Below are 15,802 nucleotides of genomic sequence, written 5' to 3' on the forward strand. Positions count from 1 at the left end.
GTCATAGAACTCAAGTCCTTCTTGGGAATGATTAACTATTATGGCCGTTTCCTCCCAAATTTGTCAACAGTACTGGCTCCTTTATACGGTTTACTCAAGAAAAACCACAGGTGGACTTGGCAAGCTCCACAACAACAGGCTCTTACGACAGTAAAGCAGTTGCTACATTCATTGGCGATGTTGGTACATTTCGACCCAAAGAAAGAATTGATTTTGACATGCAATGCATCCATTTATGGAGTGGGGACAGTACTCTCCCACTGGATGGCAGATGGCTCCAAATGGCTCATTGCTTACGTGTCAAGAACACTCAGTGTTCACAAATAGAGAAAGAAGGCTTATCCATCGTATTTGGCGTTAAGAAGTTCCACCAATACATCCATGGTTGCCACTTTACCATAGTATCTAACCATAAGCCACTACTAGGCTTGTTTGGGGAAGATAACACAATATTGCCAATTGCATCTGCACACATCCAAAGGTGGGCACTGATTCTAGCTGCTTATGAATATATTTTTATCCACTGGACGGGAAGCCTGGTTGCCAATGCCGATGCACTGAGCCAATTACCTCTAAAAGACAGCAATGTGAACGTCCCCATTCCTCAAGAACTTGTCTTGTTAAATTTTCTAGATTTGTCATCAGTACATGCCAAAGAAATAAGAGAGTGGACAGACCGCAATCCAGTTTTGTCTCACTTAAGGGAACAAGTTTTACAGGGATGATCTAACAAGCCAAAGTTGGACGAAATGAAGCCTTATTTTAATAGGAGATACGAGCTCACCTGCCAGGATGGCATCTTGCTGTGTGGGACAAGAGTCTTTGTGCTTCCGAGAGGAAGAAAGTCATTATTGACCGAATTGCATAGTGCTCACCCCGGCATCTCTAGAATGAAAATGTTGGCGTACAGTTGCTTATGGTGGCCAGGGATGGATACAGAAATCAAAAACTTAGTCAAGAGCTGCATGCAGCACCAACATGTACAGAAATTGCCCCCTACCGCTCCGTTGCTTCCCTGGGAATGGCCAGGAGATCCCTGGGTCTGCCTCCATGTGGGGCCTTTTTTGAGCACAATGTTCCTCCTGATCATCGACGCTCACTCGAAGTGGATGGATGTATACGAAGTAAGATCACCCACATCTGTCACCACCATATACAGATTGTGTCAGCGTTTTGCGATACACAAAGATAATAGTGTCTGATAATGGAATGGCATTCACCAGCGGGGAATTCCAAAGATCTACAAGTCTCAATGGCATAATACATATTAAGACCTCTCCATACCCCACCCTGCATCCAGTGGGTTGGCTGAGAGGGCATCCAGGCCTTCAAGTCCAGAGTGAAAAAATTGGATGGAGACTCTATTGCAATCAGATTATCACGTTTCCTACCCAGCTATAGGGCTGTGCCACACATGACCACCGTTATTGCCCCCACAGAATTATTGATGAAGAGATGTCTCAAGACACGTTTGAGTCTCTTAAGGCTGAATTTAGTGGGTGAGGGGTAGAGAGAAGTCAGGAGACCCAGAAAAACGGACATGATTACCATAGTTGCTAAAGAAACTTCACAGTTTTTGCAAAGAACTTTGAAGATCGCCTTTTGAACCCATCAAATGAAGTTAGTGCCATTGCAGGACCCCTTTCTTATCACATATTGGTCGAAGATTGGATAATTAGGGGACACATAGATCACCCCAGGAAAAGGGAAATAGATCTACCAGAAAGAATGCACCAAGCATTCTCGTTGGAGTCTACACCACATGTGGAAGGAACTCCACTTAGTTTCGAAGTGCCTGCAGGATCTGTTGAGCCTGAGAGAGTTGAAGAGACAAACTTACAGGTTCCTACTGGAGAGCCTAGTGGACAGATGACTCCTGAGAGGGAGGCCTCGGATAAACCATCTGAAGTCGTAGAACTACAACATTTGACACGTTTGAAGAAGCCTCCAGAGAGACTGAATTTGTAAATGGTTTACAATATATCTACATTTACTATTTACATAAATGTTATAAATTGTACTTTTGAGTAAAGGGGAATGGATGTGGTAATCTGAGGTGCAATACACCTTTGAGAATGTGAACAGATTGACCACGTGATTGTAATACCCACTTGTGTGTAGCACGGGCTACAATGTTAATCAGTAGTTTAGGATGGGGTCTGGTTGGAGAAGCACACATGGTGTTAGTGCTTTGTTACTTGTGTTAATAAACAGCATGCACTTCATCTTACATTGGTCTCTGCTTCTGCAGTATCTTGTTTATCAACTCACTCACCAGTAGATAAGCATGCAACCATATTCACTGAGCAAAGCAATCTGACAGAGAAAGAACATAACACTGGCCAATTAATGGCCAGTCAACGTGAACTACATGCTGAAATGTTCAACGGGGTGGAGGCAGGAAGAGGACGGGGGAACATCACTTCGGGTGTGGGGTGAGCGTTGCGAGAGAGCTCCCTGAAGGCAGAACTCCCCCGAACTGCCTCAGGGAGCTGCAGGCCTGCAAGTAACAAAATAAAGCACTAAAAAGCTGCAAAAAAAAAAAATCCATGCATCACAATCAAGCACCTGAAAGAATACCTCATAAAAATGCAATTCCCAGATATTTCTTTTATTTTATTTCCTAATGGAGATTTCATCCCGCCCATGGATGAGGTTTCATGAAAAATGTAAAGGCCGCCTGGCCGATTCTCCATCTGCCAACCGTAAGGTTGGATGGGCCACGAAAAATCGCAGACAATTGCGCTGTTCATGGGCTTAATTGTCTATGGGCGTGCTTCCGAATTTTGCGCGTGCCCACTGAGTGAAATATCACATGAGTACGCGATGACGTTGGGACATACGCCCGACATCATCTCGCGCGATTTTACACCCAATCAGGTCGGCCACGTGCCCGCCTGCAGGATGTAAAATTCTGCCCCATGTGTCATCATTTTGCTCATCTGTCTGTATCCCTTTGTAACTTCTTCCTCCCATCCACATAACTTACTGTACTTCCCAACAATATCATCTTCAAAATTGGACATCTAACTCCCAATTCCATAATGCAAGCCATTAAATATATGGGCCAGAATTTTCCCATTGGCATGCGGGGGGTGGGTCCCGCATACCAGCACGTAAAATGACGCACAGTGATGTCAGGCGAGCGTTCCGGCGTCACCGCGCGCTCTCGCGATATTTAGGTGGGCAGGCACGCTATGTTCTCAGATGCGCGCCCACCCAGTTAAGGCCCTTGAGGCACCAATTGACTGCAATTTTTCAGGGCCCGTGTGATCTTCAGGACACCCCACTGGCGCTACGGGCAGGTGGGTAGGAGACATTTGTATAAACCTCATTCACGGGTGGGATAAGAGGGGTGAGTGGAGTCGCGAATGTGATGTTTCAGATATTTAAGTGTGAAAGTTGCTGATACTTACCTGTGTGAGTAGGAATACTTCAAAACTCATACCAGCTGCTTGGACAGGAGTAACAGCCTTCAGGTCAGGACTCTACAGTAAAGATAATTTCTGGGGCCTCGCTGCTTTCAGGAAACCTTACCTAAGCCTGGGAATGGGAGTTGTGCTCCCCACTGGAGGCACCTCCTCTGAGGAGGAACGGAGGGCCACAAGGGGGTGGAGGCAAGGAATTCACATTCAGCCTCCAGGGGAGCCACCTTTAGGAGGAGAGGCACAGGCACAAGGGAGACAGTCACCTCCATTTGTCAGATGATTGGCACTGACATCTCCGCAAACTGTGTGGATGGACACCACATGTCAGTGGCTCTGAAGGTCACAGCTGCCCTCAACTTCTATGCTTCCGGCTCTTTCCAGGGGTTGGTGGGCGATCTTTGCGGTGTCTCCTAATCAGCTGTCCACACTTGTGTCAAGCAGGTGACAGACGCTCTGTTCAGGCGTGCATTGACTTTCATCCACTACCACTGGGACGAGGCCAGCCAGACACAGTGAGCCAGAGGCTTTGCAACGATTGCTGGCTTTCTCCATGTCCAGAGTGCAATCGACTGCACACATGTGGCCATCAAAGCACCAGTGGGCGTCCTCTGGCCTGTAGAGCCTGTGCTGGCCCCGCCTGGGAGGTAGCGGCCAGTTCCATAGCTGGCTTCTCCTCAGCTGTTGCAGCCTCATTGGGTCCTACAGTCACTGGCAGAGGGGCGGTGGAGCTGCTGCCCTCATCCGAAGTGCCCTGAGAGGAGCCCGCAGAGATGACAGGCAGCTGCCGTGCCGACGTTAGGTTGCTTCGGACCTCCCTGCTAACCATAGATGGATGGGCACTGAGCTGGGATAGATGGTACCCAAACCATCTCTCACACGGGCAATGACCAGCTGAGGTCAATGCTGCTGTGAGGACTTGCAGGTCCGAGCGCAACCCCAGGAGGCCCTGATTGTTCTCCTAGAGGACCCTCTCCACAAGAGTCGCCACTCTCTCCATGGAGGAAGCATGGCGCTCGGCTATGAGGCTCAATGCATCGGTGATGCTCCATGTGGACTCCTCAAGCACGGGCACCATGCCATGCATAGCCTTATGTATCTCTGCTAGATCGTCCCACACACCCTGCTGCACTTCCAGCGTTTGCTGCCTCATGGACGAGTTGTCGTTCAGAGGCACATCACCAGCCACCAATCGAGCATGTACCTGGTCTCCAGCAGTCCTCCGACTGCCGGCACCATGGGCACTTTCTGTCTCTGCCTGCACCTCAAGCGAGTGTGAAGTTCCCTCAACGCCGTGCCCCGGGACACTAACCAAAGATCTAATTCCCACCGAGGTGCTAGTATTTGCGCTGGTGCCTGCTTGGCAGAGATGGTTTGATGCTGGTGAGTGGATTTCCTCTGGGCCCTCAGGGGTAAGAGGTAGCCCCTCTGCCTCCTCCTCCCGCTCCTGTTCCAGTGATGCTGAAAGGAAGAACAAAGACATTTGATTAGTTACAGTGCAGACAATGTCAAATTGCATGCCGCTCCCCCAGATCAGTATGCACTCATCCTTCCATAATCAATGGTCAACCCATGTTGCTGACTTCAATCATTGAGCATTCAGCAGTGCCATGGCTTTTGGGACACACATAGTGACCTGAGTGCTTGCCAAACATACCTCCCCCTGGGACCCCAGCCTCACTGCCACTGGTGGACCTGGGGGCATGGCGCCTCTCCAGATCCATAACCTCCTGCTCAAAAGGTCTCAGGATCACCAACTGGGCCTGCCCTCCGCCAGTCTGCATTCGTTGCGATGCATTGTGTGCGGTCTTCTCCTGAAAAGGAGAGAAGAGCATTGATTAGTCCAGCGTGTACCTGGATTCCCATCACATCCCTGCCAACCCAGCCAGAGTGGGACATTGCAGGACTCCAGTTCTTCATCACCCCGCAGCTGCCGCACACTCACACAAACAAGCCAGGGCTGACCCCCCTGCCTCATTGCCCAAATGCTGCTTCCTTCACATGTGACACCACAAGGTGTCGCTTTGCTAAGCAAGGAGGCACAAGCATGTGGAGCGCAAAGACCAGCAGGTGGATTGGTGCCTCGCCAACTGGCAGCTCCCTTCCCAGCATGTTAGCACCCTAACTTTGACATGTTTCTCAGTTCTGGCACTCTGCCTAGGTGCAGACCCTTGACTTTCAACCCCATTCTACACTCTGGGTGTCAGTGTCACACATGCTGCAGATGCAGAACCCATTCAAGCTCAACCCTCTCAGGGTGAACTAAGCATGGGCAATATCTTCTGGCTCTCCCAGCGAGGGATCTATGCCGTGAAGGATTCAATGCCATTACTGTACTCAGAGTTGTGGGGGGAGCGGACGGGGGCTGGGGGAAAGGGTGACGGCTGCATTAAGTCACTTCAGCCAACATGGTACTCACCCATCCCGAGCGCAGTGAGTCGTTGAATCTTTTGCAGCACTGGACCCATGTGCACCACACCACATCACGGGAGCTCACACTCTCGGCCACCTCCTCCCATGCATATTTGGTCAGGTGGGGAGGCCGCCGCCTCCCGTCCCTCGGAATCAGGACCTCCCGCCGTGCTGCCACCTCCTCCAGGAGGGCAGCTAGGCACTCATCGGAGAAACGAGGGGCACACAGCCCAGATGGCCTAGCCTCCGGCCTGGCCTGCCCCGCTGGCCTACCCTCCGGCCTGGCCTGCCCCGAAGGCCTACCCTCCAGTCTGGCCTGCCCCGATGGCCTACCCTCCGGCCTGGCCTGCTCCACTGGCCGACCCTCCAGCCTGGCCCGTCCCGATGGCCGACCCTCCAGTCTGGCCTGCCCCGATGGCCTACCTTCCAGCCTGGCCTGCCCCGATGGCCTACCCTCCGGCCTGGCCTGCCCCGATGGCTATCCTCCAGCCTGGCCTGCCCCGATGGCCTACCCTCCAGCCTGGCCTGCCCCGATGGCCTACCTTCCGGCCTGGCCTGCCCTCCGGCCTGGCCTGCCCCGCTGGCCTACCCTCCGGCCTGGCCTGCCCTGATGGCCTACCCTCCAGCCTGGCCTGCCAAGATGGCCTACCCTCCGGACTTGCGTGATGCACATTACCCCTCTGTTGTGCTCTTCTCCCGGCCATTGTGAGCAGCCTTGCAAAGGCTGCCAGGCCTTCATTTAAACAGGCCACCATGTCGCCATTGGACCTGGCGGTCTGTGCACGCCACTGCCCACCCACTACCGCTATCCTCAGGAGTCATGAAATATGCTGGGTGGGCCTTAATTGGCCCGCATGCGTAAAATGGTGGCGGGGACCCGATCGCGGGCGGCGCTCGGGTCCGCGCCCGCCCGCACCCCCTGCTGTACAGCCAGCTCAACATGAGGAAATTTCTCCCCATTGTGAAAAGCTGCAGTCCTAGTATGGATTCCTAGAGAAACTGTCATATCCCACTAAGCGGAGAGCAAACGCTTATCATTGGAAACTATCAGCTCATTGCACTTTGTCTATTTTATTTTAACCATTACCATATTTTAAACTTATATTACATCTACTAAGTTCCTCCCCATGACTTTTCACTGAATACTCAATTAACACGTCTTGATTGAATTCGCCTTTAATGGGCCCAGGTTCTATTTTGCCATTCTCTTTCTCTAAAGCTTGCTATTATCTTTGTTATCCCTTATTTATCTATTATCTATTGTTTTATTGCTTTGTCTTATCTATTGTTTCATATTCACTTTTTGTACCTCTCATTATCTTTTGAAGCTTTGATTTGATGTAACTCACCCACTCCACTGGATTTTCACATCTCCTGACATTTGTGAAAGCCCTTTCTTTGAGCTTGATATGGCTGGGATTTTCCAGCCCCACCGTGGCGGAACCCCCCATGGCAATGCAGCTGGCCAGCCAAAAGTCCATTGTCTTTCAGCGGAACAGGACCATCCCCGGTGACAGCGGGGCCATAAAATCCCACCCAATGTCTCTTATATCGTTTGTTCACCATGGTTGCTTAACTACACAAAAGTCATCTTTATTTTTACATAAATATCAGTTCTTTATTTCTAATATGTTATTAATTAAACTTGTATTTTATAAATTGTATAGTCAGAGGAACTTCCCTGCGTTTCTTTGAATCGTACCACAGGACATGCTGCAGTCACCAGATCACTGAAATATGTCAAAAACACTTAACTAAATCTAATATTATGAATTACTTTTCTTTTTAAATGGTTGTTGATTTAACTGTTGTTACATAGGCAAAATAGCTTCCCTTTCCTTTTACTTGCTGAGAAATAAAAAGAGGGAAGAATGATGAATCACAGTTTTTCTTTCATTCCACAGTTGACCAAGCCACAATTGGAGGTCCAAAGTTATATGGAGCCGTAAGTATACTGCCAATCACAAAAATCCAGGTTACAAGTAATCTTCAACCTATTTTATGAGTGCCATTGGTGTACAGCTTTTTCTTTCCTTGTAAAATGCTTTCACTTCAATAGGTGTCCTTTGTTGCTATTTTCAAGATGTAATACGCAATTTCTGGACACAAAAATACCTTTTGATGCTATCCATTCCTGCATTCATTCATTTGTATAGAATTCTGGATTATAGCATATTGACAAATTCCTGGTCCAGTCAGCAAACTGAGGAGATTCCTCCAAGGAAGCCACAGAACACTTGGGGATGAATCAAACCATATCCCTCACCAATTCATTCAAACATCACTAGCTTGGGCCTGAGATTATGCTGCCTCCACTCTCGAGCTCAAATTGGTGCATGGCACATGGGGATCTTGAAGTTGAGATAGAAAACGAATAAGGAAAAAAATGAATTAACAGATGGGCCTTAATTTCTTTGAAAGGGAAATTAACTTTTTCAACTTAAATTCTTTGAAAGATGACTTAACGTTTTCAACATTCCAATGTTCACTTCTAATCAGCATTTATCGTTCGCATACTGTGAAAAAGAATGAGATGCAAATTTAAGACAGCTGACTGCTGAACAGAATGGAACCTTATGTTTAGCAAGGATCCTGTCTGGATAGGGTTTGTGTATATCTGGAATTGGCTGTTCAAGCCTGTAACCATGAAAGGGCTTCACTTCATCGCAATGTGTTAGACTTGTAAGCATTTATGCGCACAACCCCCCACCCCCCCCAAAAAAAAATCTCATCTCAGAGGAAATAGTGGTCTTGACTAGTGACTTAACAAGACATCTGGTGGCCATAGAGACACATCAAGGAATCTGCAATTTTCAATTGACAAGTTTATAAAAATGTGCTTGGCTTTGTTTCACGCCAAAACAGTTCCTTATGTGCTAAAATCTTTTATAACTATACACCTTGTTCATATTGCCTGGTTTAAACATCAAAATAGTATTTTAACCCCAACTACTTTTAATATTGGGGGAGGTACCCAAAATGTCAATAATTTTACCACACAAGCAGAAGATGCCATCAAAGCATCAGCATACTTTCAGCAGTACTTACGCCACTTTGCACAAATTCTAATGTCTTCTCTTTTTAGGCGGTTGCTCAGGGCCAAGGATGTTTCGAGGGGTTCTGAAAAGGGTGATTGGTCTAATGCACGATCTGCAGATTCTGCCACATACAGGGCAGGTGGTGCTTGAACGGTTTGGGTAGATGAGTTGACTGAATGTTTGTGTGCTCCCTCTGACACCACGACTTTGCCTCTGCAAGTTCCCGACGAAGCCTCATGATGTGTTCAATGTGAATGAACTTTCCCCACCTTGGCCAGTCTGATGTACATTTTAATAAAGCTGCACATAGTTACACCAATTATTGGAGGAGGGCTTCCAATTAATTTAATAGGAAAAGAAAAGTCTAGGGGACTAGTTGTTATTTAAAGTATTTATCTGGGAACAATAACATATTTAATATTTGTTGCCCATCAAAAAAATCACAGTTTGCTGAAGTTAGAACCCACCCTTTCGGGTCTCTTTTCCTCTTCAATGATTCTGGTGACATCAATTGCAGGAAGTGGGGGTGGTTATCTGCAGTGATGTGGAGGAGACACAAAATAGTTGGTGAACATACAAAAACATTAGACAGGAAAAGCCCAGCCTTTCCATAAAGCTGTGATGCTTTATGCTTCATGTCAAAAGATGTTTTCTTTCAGTGCCATGTTGTCTCTTGCACAGGTGGAATACCAGATCAACAACCTAAAACTAAAAGGAGAAAATCTAAAAAATCCTTTCTTATTTCTTCGTATCATTTTAATTAGACTTCATTGACCATAAGGGTGAGGATCTTATATGCTTTAGTTATAGCTCCTCTGCATTGGTTGTGAATCTTTAGGTGGATTGTGATGCTACTTTTTTTTAGCATTGATCCTACCCGTGTGCATAACACTGTATTTGTCTAACTTAAGTAACATTTGCCACATGCAGGTCCAAGGCCCCAACATATCAAAATCTGCTTGGAGTAGTTAGTCGCTGTTGCTCTCCTGACACTTGCACACATCTTTGTATCATCCACAAATTTGCAGTTCATTCCCTTCAATACCTTCATCTAGGTGATGAATATGGACTGTAAACTTCAAAGCCCTTAACAGCAATCCTTGTGGGACATGACTGGTAACCAGCCTCCGAGCAGACATGCAGTCATTGCCAATATCTTTCTGTCTGTGAGCACGGAGCCAATTCTTTATCCAGTAGCTTCTCACTAATCCTGCAAGGTTCCAACTTGTGGAGTTACTAAGTGTGAAGTAAAGAGTCGTTATTGTCTGGGCCTGTATATGAACACAGAATATTCAAAACAAAACTGGAGAGTTAAAAGCATTAACAATGATGGTGAGACAGGGGTAGGATTTTTCAGGTGGTGGGGTTTCCCTTCCCCGCCACTTGAACCAACAGCAGAGAACACAGTCCCACCGATACTGGTCGCCCTGCAGCTGTAAAGAGCATTATTTGGCTGAGATTGGACTTCCACAGCTCATTTCCACAGAAGGTCCTCCTTAGAGAGCTGTCAACCAATTTGATTCGCTGGCAGCTCAGTAGTCCCAGCAGTGCCTGTAGCGGAGTTGGCAGGACTGGGACCACAAATAGACCCCAGGTACTAAGCGCAGAGTCCAGGTGTCCTAGGAGATTGGAAGTTCCCAAAATAACTTGGCGTTTCTGGGTTTCAATATATTTTCTGTGGGTAATTCTGGGGCAAAACCTATTTCTGCTAGAGGGCTTATCCCTGTTCCAATGTTCCAATGCAAAACCTTTCAATTCCCCAGGACATTCTTCTGGTCAATAGTCCCAATCATCACCTCCAAAAACAGAATGTATTTATTTTATTCCTGTTGGTGAGACCTTGCTGTGTGCACATTAGCTGCCATACATACCTTTTAAACAATAGTAACTACACTTCAAGAACAATTAATTGTCTGTGAAGTGTTTTGAAATGTCCTGAGATATGAAAGGCTCTATCTGAAGTTTTCCTTCATAGCCAGGGGATTTATTCTTATGTTACAAATTGGTTGCAGGTGTCCTTCGTTCAGATGGCAAATCTCTGCTCTGCGCATGCTGAGGCAGCTGCTCTTGTGCATTGCCAGGTAAGATGTGCCAACGTCTGCAGATATGGCTTGGTACCTGATTATCCCTGAGCTTCCTTCTTTTATCTTGAACTACCTGAAACGTGAAATACTGCATTAGAAGCCCTTGAAAACAAAACTACCTTAAATATAAAAACAAATCGGCCCTCAAAGTTTTGGCATGATAACTATCAATAAAGTGTTTTGGTAGTTGAAAAAGCATAGCATTCATTACAATAAAATATACAAAGGCAAATTAATAGTACCTTTATCAATGGAACCTTCCCTTCTTCCTATTACATATGGTGCAGAAGGAGAAATAAGCAATTCTGACCCAAATACAGCAGAATTGTGTTGGTTTATTTATTAATTATTTTCATTAAATGTGGAACCTTAATGAGAATAGTGAACAAAAATGGATGCAAGTGCTTCAGCTCATTAAATGCAGAAGACATCTGAATTAGCAAAGGAATTATCATTGAATCTACTGAAATTGCCTTTCAGGATGGTTGCACATTAATTGGCCGATAACAGTGTTGAATAATTTTTATCTGCCAACTTTAAAATCAATGTATCTTCACTCTGCTGGCTTACAGTTGCTGTGAAGCAGGCTAACAGAAGCAGGTTCTCTCCAGAGTTAGCATATGCAGCTCTTTGACATGTTTCCTGAGTACTTCAGATATTGCAAAACACATTGAAAAGTGGCTTGTGGGAATTTTGTCTGGTTTTAAAACATAGTGAAGTTATGTTGACGAAGGAAATATATCAATGCGTCCATGAAAAGAGTATTTCACAAAACCAGATCTATGTGCTTTGTGCTTTAAAGGAGGATTTGGGGAAGGCAGTGGGTTTGATGTGGTTTGTATCTAGCCAAGAGGCAAGCAGTCTTCTCTGGGTATGTGCTGGCTAGATGTTTACATGGAGATCACCGTGCTCCTGCCAACACTCTGAAGATATGTACCATTAATCTTTTTTTTAATGTAGCATATGCTCTAAATTTATAAGCTGTATCTTTGGAGATTCCCCAAGGATACAGATACTTCTCTAAATTCTTCCTGGATGAGGGTGTGTGTGTGTGTGTGTGAGACAGCTTTGACAAAAAAAGCCCAATCTCCTGTTTCCAAGATATCAATGGATATCTGGATGTTCCAGAGTTTCAAGGTTCCAAATTGAAATCTACCCGAGCTGTAGAGCTTTCTACACTTCATACAGCCTATAATTGGATGGTACAACTAAAATTTGACAAATTAACTACAGCCAACAGAGAGATGGCAAATAAAGGAGAGCTTTTCCCATTGTGTAGAGGGAACTTAGAAACAAAAGTCAACCTATTTTATTATATGCACACATATTGGTGGGTCAAAGGTAATTGTTGTTTATTTTTCCATGTCTGAGGTAGAGATTTGAGATGAAAATACTGCAAGTGGCAGTAAAATGTTACTTTCATATTCAACTTCTAGGAATGGGGAAAAATATCTCCTCACTATAACAAGACTTAGTGGCTTAGCCTGGAGCCAGTTAATTCATCCTTGCAGTAAACTATTCACTGCCTTTTCCACCATATAGCCATTTAATGTAAACCAGCAAAACGTGTTGTTTATTACCTCTCAGAACTCTTTTAAGCAATTCAAATAACCACACAACCAAACACAACAACAAAATATAAACCATGAGACTGTATGAGACCCTCAAAATTGTAATAAATGAAGTACAGGAAATTGTATCATAAGTCAAAATTTTATTTCCTTTGCTTATGTCTCCATTGGGATTGAAATTAATAAAAAGAAAGCAATCTGTTCTAATGCATCGACTTACATCACTGGTGTCAGCCAACTAAGCATCTCTGCTACTCAGTTACCTCATCATTCGAGACACCTGGAAATATGTGTCTCTAGAAAAACTCAAATCACACATTACATTGGGTGAAGTGTATTTTCATATATTACTTAAAAATTCCTTAAAATACTTTTTTGTCCCCGGTAGTCGTTGATCAAAGCAACCAGATTCAGAGGTAGTTCTGACCTATATCTTTCTGACAAGTTAAGTTTAAGGTTATATTATACAAGCAGTCTGAGATTGTATGATAGAATGCAAAGTGCAGATGGCAAAACAACTGTGAGTGGGCATGCTCTGTTTTCTTATACTCTTAAGGGGTTAAGTATTAAAGCTTCAATATTACACCCCTCCCCCCCACCTCTGCACCCCGTGCCTGTTGAGGACAGGTGTGCTGAGGGTTAAAATATAAGCAGCATGATACTAATCAGATTCACAGTGCACATATGCCATATGCCATTTTAACAGGCATGCTTTGGGCTTGTGTGTTGTCTGCCTCAGCCAGGCGTGGGCACATTGAGATTCAAAAGTCTGATTACTTCATTCAGACCTCGAGGACCATTATACTGCAGCATCAATGCACTCACATGCCCTTCTCTCTCTCACTCACACCCCTCTCTCCCTCTCACTCACGCATCCCTGTCTCACGATCATACCCCACTCTCTCTCTCTCTCACGCACCAAAGTCTCTCCCTCTTACTCTCACAGCCCTTCTCTCTCTCACTCACATGCCCTTCTCTCTCTCACTCACACCCCTCTCTCTCTCTCACTCACACGCCCTTCTCTCTCTCACTCACACCCCTCTCTCTCACTCACACCCCTCTCTCTCTCTCACTCACACGCCCTTCTCTCTCTCACTTACACACCCCTCTCTCTCACTCACACGCCCTTCTCTCTCTCACTCACACCCCTCTCTCTCTCTCACTCACACGCCCTTCTCTCTCTCACTCACACCCCTCTCTCTCTCTCACTCACACGCCCTTCTCTCTCTCACTCACACCCCTCTCTCTCCAACTCACACACCCCTCTCTAACTGACACATCCCTCTCTCACTCACAAACCCCTCTCTCACTCACACACCTCTCTCTTTCATTCACATACCCCTCTCTCACTCACATATCCCTCTCTCACTCACATATCCCTCTCTCACTCACATATCCCTCTCTCACTCACACACCCCTCTCTCACTCACACACCACTCTCTCTCACTCACACACCCCTCTCTCACACTCACACACCCCTCTCTCTCTCACATTCACACACCCCTCTCTCTCTTACCCACACACCCCTCCCTCTCTATTTCACACACACACCACTCGTTCTCTCACTCAAACACCACTTACTCTCTCACCCACACACCCCTCTCGCTCTCACCCGCACACCCCTCTCTCTCACTCACACACCCCTCTCTCTCACTCACACACCCCTCACTCTTTCACTCACATACCCCTCCCTCACTCACATATCCCTCTCTCTCTCTCTCACACACACCTCTCTCTCTCTCACTCACACACCCCTCTCTCTCACACTCGCACACCCCTCTCTCACACCCACACACCCCTCTCTCTCTCACCCACACACCCCTCTCTCTCTCACCCACACACCCTTCTCTCTCTCACCCACACACCCCTCTCTCTCTCTATCTCACACACACATCTCTCACTCACATACCCCTCTCTCTCTCACTCACACACCCCTCTCTCTCACTCACACACCCATCTCTCTCTCACACACCCCTGTCTCTCCCTCTCACTCACACACCCCTCACTCTCTCACTCACACACCCCTCACTCTCTCTTACTCACACACCCCTCTCTCTCTCTCTCACTCACACACACCAATCTCTCTGTTTCACTCAAATACCACTCTCTGTCTCACTCACACACCCCTCTCCCTCACCCACACACCCATCTCTCTCTCTCACTTGCAAACCCCAATCTCTCTCTCTCACTTGCACACCCCTCTCTCTCTCACTCACACCCCTCTCTCTCCAACTCACACACCCCTCTCTCTCTAACTGACACATCGCTCTCTCACTCACAAACCTCTCTCTCACTCACACACCTCTCTTTCATTCACATACCCCTCTCTCACTCACATATCCCTCTCTCACTCACATATCCCTCTCTCACTCACATATCCCTCTCTCACTCACATATCCCTCTCTCACTCACACACCACTCTCTCTCACTCACACACCACTCTCTCTCACTCACACACCACTCTCTCTCACTCACACACCCCTCTCTCTCTCACCCACACACCCCTCTCTCTCTCACACTCACACACCCCTCTCTCTCTCTCACCCACACACCCCTCTCTCTCTCACACTCACACACCCCTCTCTCTCACCCACACACCACTCTCTCTCTCACACTCACACACCCCTCTCTCTCTCACCCACACACCCCTCTCTCTCTCACACTCACACACCCCTCTCTCTCTCACCCACACACCCCTCTCTCTCTCACACTCACACACCCCTCTCTCTCTCTCACTCACACACCCCTCTCTCTCTCACACTCACACACCCCTCTCTCTCTCACACTCACACACCCCTCTCTCTCTCACCCACACACCCCTCTCTCTCTCTATTTCACACACACACCACTCACTCTCTCACTCAAACACCACTCACTCTCTCACCCGCACACACCTCTCGCTCTCACCCGCACACCCCTCTCTCTCACTCACACACCCCTCCCTCACACCCACACACCCCTCTCTCTCTCACCCACACACCCCTCTCTCTCTCACCAACACACCCTTCTCTGTCTCACCCACACACCCCTCTCTCTCTCTATCTCACACACACATCTCTCACTCACATACCCCTCTCTCTCACTCACACACCCCTCTCTCTCACTCACACACCCCTCTCTCTCTCACGCACCCCTGTCTCTCCCTCTCACTCACACACCCCTCACTCTCTCACTCACACACCCCTCACTCTCTCTTACTCACACAGCCCTCTCTCTCTCTCTCTCTCTCACTCACACACACCAATCTCTCTGTTTCACTCAAATACCACTCT

This window comes from Cetorhinus maximus, chromosome 16 (assembly GCF_964194155.1).
Source record: "Cetorhinus maximus chromosome 16, sCetMax3.hap1.1, whole genome shotgun sequence".
Lineage (NCBI taxonomy): Eukaryota > Metazoa > Chordata > Chondrichthyes > Lamniformes > Cetorhinidae > Cetorhinus > Cetorhinus maximus.